Raw genomic sequence first — 15,471 nt, 5'->3', positions numbered from 1 at the left:
CTGAATTTACGTTATTATGTACACACACCACACACATTTACGCTTCTGAGATGATTACAATCACTGTCACGTGACTCAACAATTACACATCACCCCCTCACCCTCTGAAACAGGAATATCAATGGAGATCAGATGGATAAAATATCAGTTGTTAATATCGGCCCGGTTTTATTTTTCTAACCGATAACGATATGTTAAAAAATGACTAGCATCGGCCGATACCGATATTGATGCAGATATATTGTCCATCCCTATTTTCCACCCAACCCAAAGGTGATAATTATGTTTCCACATATTAAGAAACGTAATTTTCAACTTGTTTTGATTTAGCTGATGTGGTTTTAGTCTTGATTGTTTATCCATACAGTTTAGAGAATGTACAGTTGTGGTCAGAAGTTTACATACACTTGTAAAAAATATAATATAATGGCTCTACTGAGTGTCCCGTTATTTCTAAAACTCTGATTTTTCTCTGATAGAGTGATTGGAACAGATACTTCTTTGTCACAAAACACATTCATGAAGTTTGGTTCTTTAATGTCTTTATTATGGGTTAACAGAGAAAAGTGATCACATTTGCTGGGTCACAAATATACATACAGCAGTGCTAATATTTGGTTACATGTCCCTTAGCCATTTTCACTTCAATTAGGCGCTTTTGGTAGCCATCCACAAGCTTCTGGCAAGCTTCTGGTTGAATCTTTGACCACTCCTCTTGACAGAATTGGTGAAGTTCAGTTAAATTTGATGGCTTTCTGACATGGACTTGTTTCTTCAGCACTGTCCACATGTTTTCAATGGGGTTTAAGTCAGGACTTTGGGAAGGCCATTCTAAAACCCTTATTCTAGCCTGATTTAGCCATTCCTTTACCACTTTTGATGTGTGTTTGGGGTCATTGTCCTGTTGGAACACCCAACTGTGCCCAAGACCCAACCTTCGTGCTGATGATTTTAGGTTATGTTGAAGAATGTGAAGGTAATCCTCCTTCTTCATTATCCCATTTACTCTCTGTAAAGCACCAGTTCCATTGGCAGCAAAACAGCCCCACAGCATAATATTCCCACCACCATGCTTGACTGTAGGCATGGTGTTCTTGGGGTTAAAGGCCTCACCTTTTCTCCTCCAAACATATTGCTGGGCATTGTGGCCAAAAAGCTCGATTTTTGTTTCGTCTGACCACAGAACTTTCCTCCAGCAGGTCTTATCTTTGTCCATGTGATCAGCAGCAAACTTCAGTCGAGCCTTAAGGTGCCGCTTTTGGAGCAAGGGCTTCCTTCTTGCACGGCAGCCTCTCAGTCCATGGAGATGCAAAACACGTTTGACTGTGGACAATGACACCTGTGTTCCAGCAGCTTCTAATTCTTGGCAAATCTGCTTTTTGGTGATTCTTGGTTCACTCTTTACCCTCCTGACCAATTTTCTCTCAGCAGCAGGTGATAGCTTGCGTTTTCTTCCTGATCTTGGCAGTGATGAAACAGTGCCATGCACCTTATACTTACAAACAATTGTTTGCACTGTTGCTCTTGGGACCTGCAGCTGCTTTGAAATGGCCGCAAGTGACTTTCCTGACTTGTTCAAGTCAATAATTCACTTTTTCAGATCCATGCTGAGCTCCTTTGACTTTCCCATTGTAGCATTTGTGGGCGTTTGTATCCAATGAGCCCTATATACCTGGCCTAAGAGAAGTCACCAGCTGTAGTCACTCATAATCACTCACAAGAAGTTAAGAGGCCATGCTATGAAGCTCAGTTCACTGACACGTTTCTAAGTCACCAAAATTGCTAGTTCATGTTGCTGTATGTATATTTGTGACCCAGCAAATGTGATCACTTTTCTCTGTTAACCCATAATAAAGACATTAAAGAACCAAACTTCATGAATGTTTTTTGTGACAAAGAAGTATCTGTTCCAATCACTCTATCAGAGAAAAATCAGAGTTTTAGAAATAACGGGACACTCAGTAGAGCCATTATATTATATTTTTACAAGTGTATGTAAACTTCTGACCACAACTGTATCCTGATTCATGTTCATACCAGCAGATGTAAAAATGCAAAAATGCACAGCTGAACTATCAAAATCACCTAATATTCCTTAGATGAGAACTGGTCGGTCTGAACAAAGAACTTTTTTTATTTCCACCCGGTCACCATGAATGTGGTTACAACACCAACGCGTCATCAACTCTTTCTTGTGGCCCACGGAGTGATGTGATGCAGATTATTTCAAAATCCTACAAAAGACTTTGTTTTAACAGTAAGTTAATGATGGAAAGTAGTTGCTTAAGGAGACTTTTGTTCTAAGAAACAATGAATGTATGATAATCAAAGGGGAGCATTTGGCTTTAGCACAAAAATACATGCTCTATTGTCTCCAGTAGCAGCTTGCAAACAAACTGAAGGTCGCTTATTCAGTATCCACCATTGTGTGTCTGTAATGATCTGATGAAGGAGTAAAAAAAAGCTTTAAATGAATTATTCTCTAAACGTATTGAGCCATTGATTTCACTTAGGCATGACTAAATCACAACAGTCTAAACTGTGATTTAAACGCAGTGCTTTTAAGATAAAAGAGTATAGAGATTTTTATTTATATGGTAAAAGTATAAAGATCGACATTATTTAATTTTTCTGAAATGATCATTTCCAGACATGCCTTCAGACATATTATTAGTTGATCCATAAAGCAAAATTAGAGGTGAACTAAAGAAAATTTAGTGGGCATGAAAATAAATAAAGGCTATTTTGTTGCTGCCCTGATAAGCGGCAACTGTTGGTCTCAGTTTACAGAGAGTGTTTGATCCCCGATTCTTGTTTGTCTGAATTTGCTCAGTGCGCTGACTGTTTCTCCAGCTACATTTCTAATCCTTCCTCCGTGGCTCACCACAAACTTCCCATTCATTTCCCACATAAACAGAGAATTCCTCCCTAACCTCTGTGTCCTGAAACGATGGATTCTGGAGATGTTGAGTTCAGGCTGCAGGGTGGCCTGAACTTTGAAGACACTGATTATGTAATCTACAATATCCCAGGACTCCGTGACAAGTGAAAGCCTAAAGATTGGAAAAAGAAAAGGGGGGGAACTTGATTGGTCGGGACATTTGGGCGTAGGAAAACCCTATAAGTTGCTCTTGCAGCACTTCTTTTGGCCAGCCATGAAGAAAGATGCGGTCTCATATATAAGATTAGTGAAGTGGTAAATCCCGTAGCTGTTATTTTCTACTAAAAATATCTTGTTAGCAGCAGTAAATATAACCAGTTTTCTCGAGAACAAGTCCCAACCATGCAGCTGCAACGAAAATTTCTACTGACCTGATTTTGACCGCGATAGTAGCAGAATGAAAATACACGCAAAATTTATTTTGATGATTGATTGTAAAATCTGCAGGGATCTGCTCCTCTGTGTTTTAAATATTTTTTGGGTCCTTTGTGTAACTACAGTGCTTTGTTAAAGTTAAGTTAAAGTCCCATTAGTTGTCACACACACTGGTGTGTGTGTGTGTGAAATTTGTTCTTCGCATGGGACCCATCCCCTGGGGGAGTGGTGAGCTGACACAGCCGTGCTTGGTAACCATTCGGTGGTTTAACCCCCCAATCCATCCCCAGCCCAGTTGCAGTGTTTAGTTTGATATATTCTCTATAAGTATTCTTTGTATCTTAAGGAATGATAAGGATGAATGGCTTGCACTTGTAGTGCTTTACACTCCTTCACTCATTCATTCTCCCATTCACACAATGTGATGTTGTTGCTGCAGCTGCCCTGGGGCACACTGATGAAGGTGAGGCTGCCATACACTGCCGACACCCGTCCCTCCAACCAACACCAGGAGGCGAAGTGGCTGTAATGTCTTGCCTAAAGACTCTGACTGACACTGACTGAGCCTGAGTTTTAACCTGCGCCCCCCCATTTACAAGGTGAACTCTTAACCCCTGAGTCACTGTTACAACCAACAGAGGCCACCTGATGCCATATGGAAGAGAGTAACCTTTCCATCGGATGCGTAAGCGTAGCATAACATCGTCAGTGTAGTACGGAGCAGTTAATGGCCATTATAATGGATGGGTGCACTTCCAACAGCTGCAGAACATAATGTTTGGAAGTGTCCCAGAAGCGTGAAAACTTAAGCTTTGGGTCTATTTTTTACGTGCTTCGCTTCCAGAACTCATCAAGCTCAAGTCCTCTTGATGGGATGTGCTGATTGTCAGGGTCAACATGCATTTTCTTGTGGTTCTGCTCAATCACACACCTACAAAATTCACTGAATTGTTGTCCTCACAAATCAGAGACATTGCTTCGATGTTGTTTTGTGTTAAAACTTGTGTTACTGACAGCAGACCTCTTCTCCTCTGCTCACTGTAACACGTCCTTCCTTATAGCCCATCCCCTTCCTTACACTGGTGCACACTAAACCCGGTTTCACGCTGGAAGCATTGGTGGCGCAAAACGGCAGTGGAACGGTTTACTCAGGAACTTCAAAGCTGTCCTTTTCACATCGGGAGAGTCTTGGCAGCGGCACAGCTTCCTCGCTGTGCTCTTCGCTAGACTCGCGAGATCACACGATCCCCCGAGACTTCTGGTCATGGTTTGTTTATGCAATTGACCATTAAACCAAAAAGAAGGAAATCACGTTTGATATCGTTGTTTGATGTCGTATATGATGTTGTTCCTCTCCACTACCAGGATTAAAGCCATGAAAACACACCGCTGCACTTCTGGAACAATTATGTGAGTAAATAAACCGTTGGGTCACACGTAAGCTTCATATATATGAAATTGCATTGCTGCAGTACTTTTATTTAGAAAATTACCGGGGATTTTACACTGAGTGTGTGATTTCCTATCTAGCCCATTGTTAACTGCGGAAATTTGACGTGTCCCAGAAGCGGCTTGCGGCAAAAATAGAACCCGATCCTATCGCCTGTAAATTTCAGCGTCTCTGCTGGTTTGGAACAGTCCATAGACTGTAATGGATTCTGTTTGAAGCAGTGACTTTCCGCTGCCATTCCGCGCCGCCGGTGCTTTCAGTGTAAAGGCTGCAGAGGTTTCAGGAACTAAAAAATGATCTCAAATTTATCGTCAAGCGTGGATAAATGCTAATTATGTGAAGAGAATTGTTTGGTGATACCATGCACATATTAACTAATGTAGTGATGAATACAGCTTAACAGGAGAAAAATATCTTAGTGTGTGGGGAGATCAAAAGTTAGTGGTTCTGGATCAAGACCCAGCTTCCTGCTTCCGTGTAGGTTAAACGCAACTCAGACCCAGTACAAATTACAGGATTAGCCTTTATTAACAGAAGCTTGAGCGGCATGTAAAGACAATCACAGGCATGCCGTCCTTCATGGAATCAAATCTTGACCTTGACGAGGCCTTGGTATCAAAATCCACTTACTTGAATCCATTAGTTCATCTACTGAGCGCCTTCAGCAGTTTAGCATTCTGTTAAAAATTCTATAAGCCAAATAGGAAAATTGTGCTAGTCATCAACTAAATCAGCAGCACTAAATGCAAAGATGAAAACAGATTTGGCTTTGTGCAATTTTCTCTAATACACGGCCCATTTCTGCTGTAGATGTGCACTGTATAGATTCAGATTTGATAATGTTGCTGAAAATGTCACATTAATGTGATTGAAACGCTGCGATTTGGGCAGCATATTATGCCATCGATCTGTTCCAGTATAAACGTTTCCTGTTATTTTGTCATACCCTTTGCAGGATTAACATCTTGGATTATTGTCTAGCTCTGTAGCGTTGAGATTGGTCAACTGAACACAGAATTGAAGGTTCACACATCGGAAAATCCCTGTGAGGTCAACCCGCCCTGCTTTTGATTGGTTTTGGCTACGAAGCTGTTGTCACTGCCTCACATGCGTGTGAAACATTTCATAACCACAATTTCAATATTTCATTACACGACTGGATTCTAAGGTCGCTGGAAATCCAGTAAGAGCCGCCGATACCGGGAGGATTACTGAAAACTAAAATCGACAGCATTATATTCAGCTCAGATTAAGGCTCCTCTGTTCAATGACTCAAGCTGCAGTCTACACTTCACACTGAAGGTTTCACAGGAGGTCTGTGATGTATTGTTGCCAGAGATCTCCGAGAACACTGCCTCGCAACGATTAAAAGGAAGGAGTGAGAAGGAAAAAAAGAATAGAAAGTTGGGACATGGATCAAGCAGCACCGCACACCTAGACGACTGCAAGCACCTTCAAAGAGATGAGATCTGTTTGAGATTTGCTTTTATTTTTACTTGAAAATCCACTGCATGTTTTTTATAAGTGTACCACCTCTGATTCAGTTTTCACGCTTTGCACTGCCTCCATGTTTTTAATCAAAAGTCTTTTGCTGACTTGAAACCTGAAAGTTAACTTGGACAGGGAATTATTCTGTTACCCATAAAGAGACTAAAAAAGCAAAGGAACGCAGCATGGTTTGATATTAAGGTTAAAATAACATAATTTCTTAAATCTTATTTATTCCTTGTTTGAAGACATCAACATGCTTGCATAAGTAGTGAACGTCACTGTTGGAACCTCTTGCTCTGCTGGAATTCCAACACTTTTTGATGTCAGCAGAGCTACATTCCTTCAGATGTTCCTGTCCTTGACGCATCTCTGTAATTACTGACTTACTTTCTGGCATCCATTCCTCTCTTGTTTCCGTCTTTTTTGTGGCTCTGCTACATCGCCGTGTTGCCAAAACTGATGACGCTGGTTGCTGATAAATGACGTGAGATTAACTCGTTTGCTACAGTGCTGCTCCACAAACTGAAGGGCACACATCCATCTGGTCTAGATTAGATTTGGATGTAAACTGTAACTTGTGTCAGCGTTTTGATGCCAGTCACATTTAGAGGGTATAAATGTTTGCCTTTTCTTGGTGGTGGTGGGGTGCTCAGTTGCCGGTTGTAAATGCATGTGCCATGCCACCATGCTAACAGGGTTACAATAGCGTGAGAGCAGGGGCTGCTGGCCACCCCTCCAGCACAGCTGAAATAGCAAGAAGCAGAGCCAGGAACTGAAATGCTATACCCATGCTTCTCACACTTCCCCCGTCTCCCTCACAAAATTCTGTTTGTCTTGCCTTTTCAACTCTGTCTCTCCAATTTTCCCCCCCTTCATCTAAAATCTTCATGACTCTTTGTCTTGCAGCTTTTGTCCATTTCTTTGCTCACCATTCCAGCCTTCTCCCATCAAAATCCTCCCACACATTCCATCAGCTATCGCAAGGCACGGTGAGAGGTTAAGCCTCCATTTGAATATTTTTTATCTGTATAACCTCATCTTCACTGGGGCGTGGCATCATTTTACAGTTGCACAGCTGTGGTGGTGTTATGGGACCATCTGCTCAAGGCTCATTAAGATAGCCACAAGCTAATGTGGAGAAAGAGTGTATTTGAAAATGAAAGATACAGGGGCTATAAGAGAGAGGCTGCTTATTCATCCTTGTTCCTCTTCTGTTGTACAATTGCAATTACTCAGAGTTGGGAAAGGTTCCAGGGAGAGAAGAAGTAGTGGTGGGTGGAGGGTGGAAAAATTTTAGCTGCTTTCAGCCCCTTCAAAGTAGCACAATTTCTTGCATGTTTGGCCGTGATGTTGCTTTGACTTTTTTGCATTTGTAACACAACAGTTGTGCACATCTGTTCTTGTATGAGAGCATTGTTCAGGTACATATTTGTGTCACTGTCCTGCTTTGTTTTGGGAAAATCTTTAACAAAATAATCTATCAGTGTAAATCAGACCAGAACTTTTATGTAGTGGTACTACATTTACCACTCTTACAACTGGAAAACCATTTGGTCCAGTTGGTTTTAGCTGACTTTATCCACCATTAAGAGAAAAATAAACAATTAGACCCCAAATTCATTGAGCAAAGTATTTTCAGTTGATAGTTTGGGACAGATGCTGGTGCTTGGACCTCAAATGACCAAAAATACATAAAAGATTCTTGGATTTATCTTGACCATCACATACCCTTTGAATTGTTTTAGGGTTGCACAATATATTGCAAATATATTGCGATATCAGCATGCGCAATATGCATATCACAAAGAACAGATAAATATCGCAATGAATGGTCAGCTCAAATGTTTGCTACACATAATGCATTATGTCAAACGGAAGCATGATGTGTTTTTTTAACAAATCAAATAGAGCTCTTCACCCATTTGGTGGGTTCTCATTGGTTAGATGCCCGCCCCCGAGGTGGACGGCACTTAATTTTGATGGTTACCAAACAGCTTTGTTCTGCTCTTTCTGCTGATTCTGCTTTTCCCAGGATCCACTGATGGCCTTTTCTTGTTAATTTTCTTTTTTCCTTTCCTCACATCTTTTGCTTTTCTCATTTTTATGAATTATTTTTTGTCATTTTCTATTTCTTCGTTTTTGATTATCCTTGTTCCTGAGTTAAGTTTTTATGTATCGCAAGTAATATCGTCATTGCAATATTAATCTCTGTTATCACAGGTTTTCCTAATATCGTGTGGCCCTGAATTGTTATAAGAGTTGCGGTACTGAGAAAGTCACTATAGTGTTGTCCGAATGTGAGATGTCATATTACAAAGTCCTTGGGTCTACTTCACTTATCTGCTTCTGGTGATTTTGGAAGTTTTTAGGAACTGTTTAGGATTCATAGTCATGAGAAGTTCATCTGCCAAATCCTTTTGGCTTCAACGTGATTGTGGTAAAAGGCTTAAACAAAAATACTTAAACACTATTTTGGAATTTGCAAAGGTTTTACTAAAGAATGCAAACAATATTGGAAAAAAATACTCATTCTTTTTAAAATACTATCAGCCATTCTTGAGTTTATAATGCTTGCTGAATAGGAAAATGTTCTTCAACTCCCGTTGTCGGTATCAGCTGCAGAAGGAATATAGACGAGAAACGGTGGGGTCAGAAAAAGCTAGTCTTTTCTATGTCACAGGGAAGTATTCATGACCCCATCCCCCTTGACTTGTTGGTTTAGCACCCAGGAGAGAGCAGAGCATCTTTCAACTATTAGAAGCTAACTGTTAGCATTAGCAACTCCTCAGCATGGCAAAACTTTGTCAGGCTTGTGTTGTTTGTGGAGGTAAAACATCAGTGTTAAATAATTTTACCCAAGAAAAAAAGAGCAAACAAAAGCAGCATAAGAGTAGCTTTGCTGCCGTTTTCCTCCCATCCACGCTTCTGCTAACCTTCTAGCCCCAGGAGTGCTAGAGCTTTTTTCCCACAGTAAACAACCGACGAGGCATTCATTCATACTAGAGACCACAGCAATTGAAAAAGTGAGTGAATGAGTCCAAAGTTTCACAGAAGTACTTGAAATGCTGCAGTAAAGTTGGATCAATATGACATTTAATTGAATCCTGTGAGTCAAAGTTAAAATGAAAGATTTCCAACCAGGACAATAACCACCTGGAAGGTGAGATTAAGGTAGAAAAATTTGCTAAAACATAAAAACTAAAAGCTTTCTTGCAGGGTATTACAAGCAAAAGAATATTCCTCAAATTTATTTAGCTGCAATTGTTTTAGCCTGCAGAACTAAAAGCCTGTTTTTCTTTCCTTTGTAACTATTAAAAAGGTCCTAAAAGTCACTAAACTTGTGCTTGGAGAGCATCAGATGCCCTGATGACTCTTTAAATTGCAGCTGAAACACATTTCTTTGCTCTGATGTGCAAACCCAGCTCACAGCATCTCGAGGAAGTGTTATTTTTTAATTTATTTTTGCAAGCAAAAACACAGCAGTGCTTTCAGGCGATAAAGAGTGTACTTATTTTCTGGCGGGCCGAGTCAGTGCAAGCATTAGATAACGTTTTATTTGATGGTGTTCAATGGCTGACTCGTCCTCACCTCTCGCCCAGGCCTCTCCTGCTCTTCAGCCCACATGTGCTCCCATGTAAAACCGAGCGCTACAGACATCCACCCACTGACTCACATACGCACTCTCAGAAACACACACTCCCGCTCTCTGCATCCTTCCTCTGGAGGATTCTGGCAGTTGTTTATGTTATTGAACTGGTTATCACATTACAGCTGGAACATCACCAGGCTCGCAGAGAAACAGTCCTGCCGCTCTCTCAAGGAAGAAAAGAAAGATGGCAAAGGAAAAGCAAGAGCAGTGAGAGGACTAGATGAGCATATGTTCAGATGTTCTTGCAAGACGTTTGATATTTTACACTCACTTATTTACTCTCTGAAATGTTCAGAATCAGTTAAAAAATGTTGGTACTTTGGTTTAATTATCAGGTTATTTTTAAAACATGTTTTCTAAACAGGTTTACCACTCGTTTTAACAATTTGATCAACTGGTGTTATTCAGTATTCTTTCATTCAGTCATTTTATATTTTAGTGTTGAGACTAGGAAGCCATCTGGAATGCAGAAGATGGTAATTATAACTTTTACAAAGATTAAAGGTCAACTTCACAGAAAAAAATGTTTTTATTAATATTTATGATCGTAATCGAGTTTTTTATGCAGGCTGAACATGAAAATGGTCTCCAACACTTATCGCCTGGATTAGCTTCTGATAGAAAATAGGCGGTGAAACTTTAGGAGTAGAAAAGCCTGACAGGTCTACGTCACACTGTCACTTAACATTCATGGACTCACCCATCTTGACTCACAATGGGGAAGGCTGTTGTTGGTTTAACGCCCAGGAAACAGCAGAGAATGTCTCAGCTAGTAGAAGCTAACCATTAGCATTAGCAACTCCACCACACAGCACAACTCATCCAGGCTTCTGTTACTTTTGGAGATAAAACATCAACATTGCAGAGTCGGTGGTGGAGTCGTGTTTTTGTTATCAAATCAGAGGCGACATGTCCAAATATCAGGAAATAAGACTCCATATCCTGTTGTCTGTAGCTCAACTCTGATCTGGCTCGCTTCTAGTTCCTGAAACAAGTGCACCAGAGCCCGACATACAAAGCAGTCATTCCTACTAGACACTACTGCAAATGTATTAAAAATGTGAACAAAGTTGACCCTTAAAATGGCCAACATATGTTTTTATTGGTTGAGAGCTTTTACATTTAAAGGACACTTGTTATGATATAATTTAGTCTGGGAGCCTATATAAAACGGGCTACTGTAAGCTAAGAAGCTCCGATAGCTGGGAGAGGCTCGGAGCAGAGCTTCTGCTCCTCCAGCCTGGAGAGGTGGCACACAATTCCTGAAATGAAATACTGACAGCAAAATAATATAGATGTTTTTTCCCCCCATGTTTGGAGTCTTTGTAGAGGAATTAGAGACTCGCATGGCAGCACAAAAGGATGCAAAAAGTGAGTTTTGCAAAATATGTCCCATTAGGACCAAATTCAATGTAGAAAACATTAAATTAATACATGTTATATTTTTTAACAATGTTTACTTCTTGTTCGGTTTTGTTCGAGAATAGCATTAGCCTCTAAAACATATGGTGACATTTATCCAGGAATCCCAATACTCCAGCCTGGTTCCAGTTGGATTATGGTGCAGCTGTCCCTGGTGGGATGCACAGAAAGACGTTGCTGTACCTGAGCTTTTAGCTAACCTTCCTTTTGCACCCACAATGGGCATGAACAAAGACCCAGGCTGCATGCTTGTGCTCTGAGTTTTACTCACAGTAGATTACGGTTGATCATTTATTCCCATCACACTGCAGTGAAGACTAGTTTACCTTAAGCTTGAAGAAGAAAGAAAAAGATTTTGCGGTTATAAAATTTTTCACCGAAAGTTCAAGAAACTTTTCTTTCTTTGCTCTGTTTTGCACACTCAGCAAGAATGCATAATCCAGAGATGATTTCTCTCCCCTCCTCGCTCCCCCATCTACCTCCCTTTCACCCCATGGTTTTGTCATCCTAAGAAGTGCTGTGCTTTCAAATCCCCTCTCTTCTCTGCAGCTCGGCTCTTTTTTCTTCCTTTCTTTCTTTTAACAAACAGATACTCTTCGTCCCAAATATACCGTGTTTCACCACAATTCACTTTGTTATTCACTTTGCACGGAACTTTGTCTGACAAAAGCATTTGGAGAATGTTCACGAGGGCTGCCAGTATCTCCAAATTCCTGAGTATTCCTTCTGTGATGGAGCTTTTCCGTCTCTATCAAAGGAAGAATCTAACGGCGCAGCCTTGGTCTGAATTGCAGAAAAGTTTCTCACTGAACATAATTGCGATAATAACCTAAAGTTGGATTTAAAGATTAGAGTATTTTACATGACTGTGAACTAAAACGTGGTCCTTGCAGGTTAAATGTCCGTAGAGTAAAATAACAGCCTGGATTTCTGCTCGCTGTAATACCACCACCGGCTCCACTGACATTAAGCAAAGGAGCTTAGTAGTTCTGGTCTGTGGTAGCATCTGTTCTTACAGTTGGACACTGTATACACACTCCAGCCACTCACACACACACATGCACAGGGATCATAAAACTGTGCTTTAATGTACTGAGGGGAGAGACAGAAAATATGTGTGTGAGGAGGAGGGTGATACCATATAAAGGGAGGCTCTTCACTGAGGACAGTTCCTTTGGAGTCGCAACAGGTGTGTGTGTGTGTGTGTGTGTGTGTGTGTGTGTGTGTCTGTGTGTGTGTCTGTGTGTGTGTCTGTGTGTGTGTGTGTGTGTGTGTGTGTGTGTGTGTGTGTGTCTGTGTGTGTGTCTGTGTGTGTGTGTGTGTGTGTGTGTGTGTGTGTTGCAGAGTGGAATTATGAGCTTGACACAGAGGGGAGGGGTAAGGAGGGGGCTTGGAGGGCTTATAAAGGGTCCCCTCTGCCCCACCTGTAGGCTGTCAGCTGTTGGAAGCCTGTTAAAACGTCAGCTGTTTCTGAGGAGAAGTGTGTGTTAGTCAGACCCAGGGAGCCGGTAGAGGTTAGGCAGGGAGAGCTGGCTCCTCGTGGCCCTTGCCGCCACATTACACATCCAATGTTTTGTAGCTTTTGGGGGTTTGTTTGTGCACAGCATAGCACCACTTGTCTGAATCAAACACCAGAATAATCGGGTTCTGCTTTGCTTCATCTCTGGTCTGTGTCGCTTGTGTCAACAACTTTGTTTTGATGGAGCTGAATACTTAGAGCTTAAATAAAATCTAAGGAAACCTCTGGAATGCTGTCATGGGAATTTATTTTTCAGCAAACCTATGAGAAAGTTTAATAACTTAAAGACATAATGAAGATTGAGTGCTTTTTAAAATGTTCCAGTTGGCGTTGAAGTCTTGACCCTTTCACTCTGGATTTAAAACACGCTCATTCTCACTTTTATTGTCTCTGGGGAAAGATGCAATAACAACACAAGTGCTGTTCACCAGAGGTCGACTGATGTGCGTTTTGTGTGTGCTGCTGATTTCTTTTGGCCGATATCTAGAAGTTTTCCACTTTATTTACATGCAAAATGTCACTAATAACAGTGGACGCACAGCATCTGATTCTACACTGATTCTAACAAACTCTAAGTATTAAAATATACAAATGTAAATAAAAATAAATGTTAGTTGAGAATATTCTTTTGACCATTTATAATGCAGATCTTTTTCCGGAACGTTCATTTGTATGAAAGTCCACAGCAGCACTGGGCTGCCCGTGGACCTGCCTGACGTTAAATTGGCTCTACTGAAGAGGTACATCAGTTGACACGATAAGTAAATTATGGTCAATATTGGCCTGATATGTCGGTCCATCACTACTGTTTATTCGAGAAGTAACTGGGCTTAATGAGAATTCCTTTTAGTTTCTGCCTTAAATTTGAAGAGTTTTGTTGCTCCAGTGGTTCCCAATCTAGGGTCCATGACCCCTCAAGGGGGTCCCCAAAAGGTTGGAAGGGGTCCCTGCAATTTTCTCTGTGCTAATTACACACACTGAGGTATAATGAAAACTCTGTAAGAGTTATATCTCTGTATGTCTGTATAAAGTTTGTAAAAATGACTTTTAATGCATATATGTGGGTATGAGTTGGGGTTAGAGGGTTCTTGGCCTGTCTTGGTCACAGACAAGGGGGTCCTCAAGGATAAAAGGCTGGGAACCGCTGATCTATATAACTCCTAGCTTTTATCAGTAGAGTTCAGTAGTATTAGAAAAATATGATTTAATTGAATATTGCATTGACAAACTAACATAGTTTGTCATCAAAATGCTGGCTGACGGCATTAATACTGTATTAGGTAATTTATTGAAGGCTTGTACCTGGTGAGGGTTGAACTCTACCAGTGATGCCCTTTGTCACCAGTTTCTCTCAGTGACGTCATACAGAGAATTTCATGGTGTGTTGAGTTTGGTGGGAAGTTGATTTTGTCTCTGCTTTTGGAGATTGCTGGAATAAAGGTCAGCACTTCCAAATCAAAGGCTATAGTCCTCATCCAATAAATAATAGATAGCCTTTTTCAGTTTTGTCTTAAGTGGGATTTTGGCACTCCAAGGTCGAGCTCGTGGGTAAGAAAAAAGGGAGTAGCAGAGCGTCTACAGCGATGAAGAACCTGTTTCTCAGTGCGGTGAAGGAGCTAAGACTAAAAGTGAAGATTTTGATTAACCAGTTGGATAATAAATAAATAAATAAATAAAGAGTTTCAGAAAATCTGGCGAACAGAGTGAGTTTCCTCTGCAAGGTTGGAGTAGGAGCTCTAGAAGGGAGTCGGAGTAGAGCTGCTGCTCCTCCACCACACGAGGAGGAAGTTCAGGTGGTTCAGATCAGTGGTTTTTGGTCATGTCCTTTGACGAGGACTCAGTATAGTGGGACTATACTTATCTCTATCTGGCGTGGGACTAGAGGTCCTTCCAGAAGAGGTGGACAAAGTGGCTAGATGGAGGACAGCCTGAGCTGCTGCCGATTAGCATGTGTTGATGAAGTCAAAATCCATGAATTCTTGACATTTGTACGACCGTTTTTATCATTAACCTGAAGTTCAAGTCAGAAAGTTTTGAGAACAGGGACAATGTTCATCCATTGTTACTTCAAATAGCATTCAAGCAAGAGTTTCTGACTCAAGTCCTTTCCCTTTAAACACCTCTTTGGAACGCACATTGATGAAAGTTTGATTTCAGATGCCTGCTCTTATTTTTCTGAGTGTAAGCTAAAATTCTGGCATCTCTCTAGTCCCCAGTCGGTCATGCTAGCGTGGGAGTCACAGGTGTTGAGTGATTTATGGCTTTAATTTACTTGATAGATTATAATATAATGAAGAAACAAGCACAGAGCATTAATTAGTGGAACACAGCAAGCTACTGTTGTACTTGAACTCTCTTGGCAGGAGGACAGCAAAAGCTTACAACTAAATTAACACTGGAAATAAAATCCACTCTTCACTGGAACAGCATGAATTTAGCGCTAAACTGTTAAGATTTTCTTTGAAATGTAGTTTGGATTGAGTCAGAATCACACTTGAATCTATAGGAAGTGCTATTAAATGATTTGGTATTTTCAAATATATGAAACAAAGACAGATGGCAACAGCCTGTAAAAGCGGAAGTCTTGAAGCTCCCTTTGAGCGTGGGGTGGGGGGCTGGAGCCT

Source organism: Nothobranchius furzeri, chromosome 5, assembly GCF_043380555.1.
Source record: "Nothobranchius furzeri strain GRZ-AD chromosome 5, NfurGRZ-RIMD1, whole genome shotgun sequence".
Classification (NCBI taxonomy): domain Eukaryota; kingdom Metazoa; phylum Chordata; class Actinopteri; order Cyprinodontiformes; family Nothobranchiidae; genus Nothobranchius; species Nothobranchius furzeri.
This window is presented reverse-complemented; position numbering follows the sequence as displayed.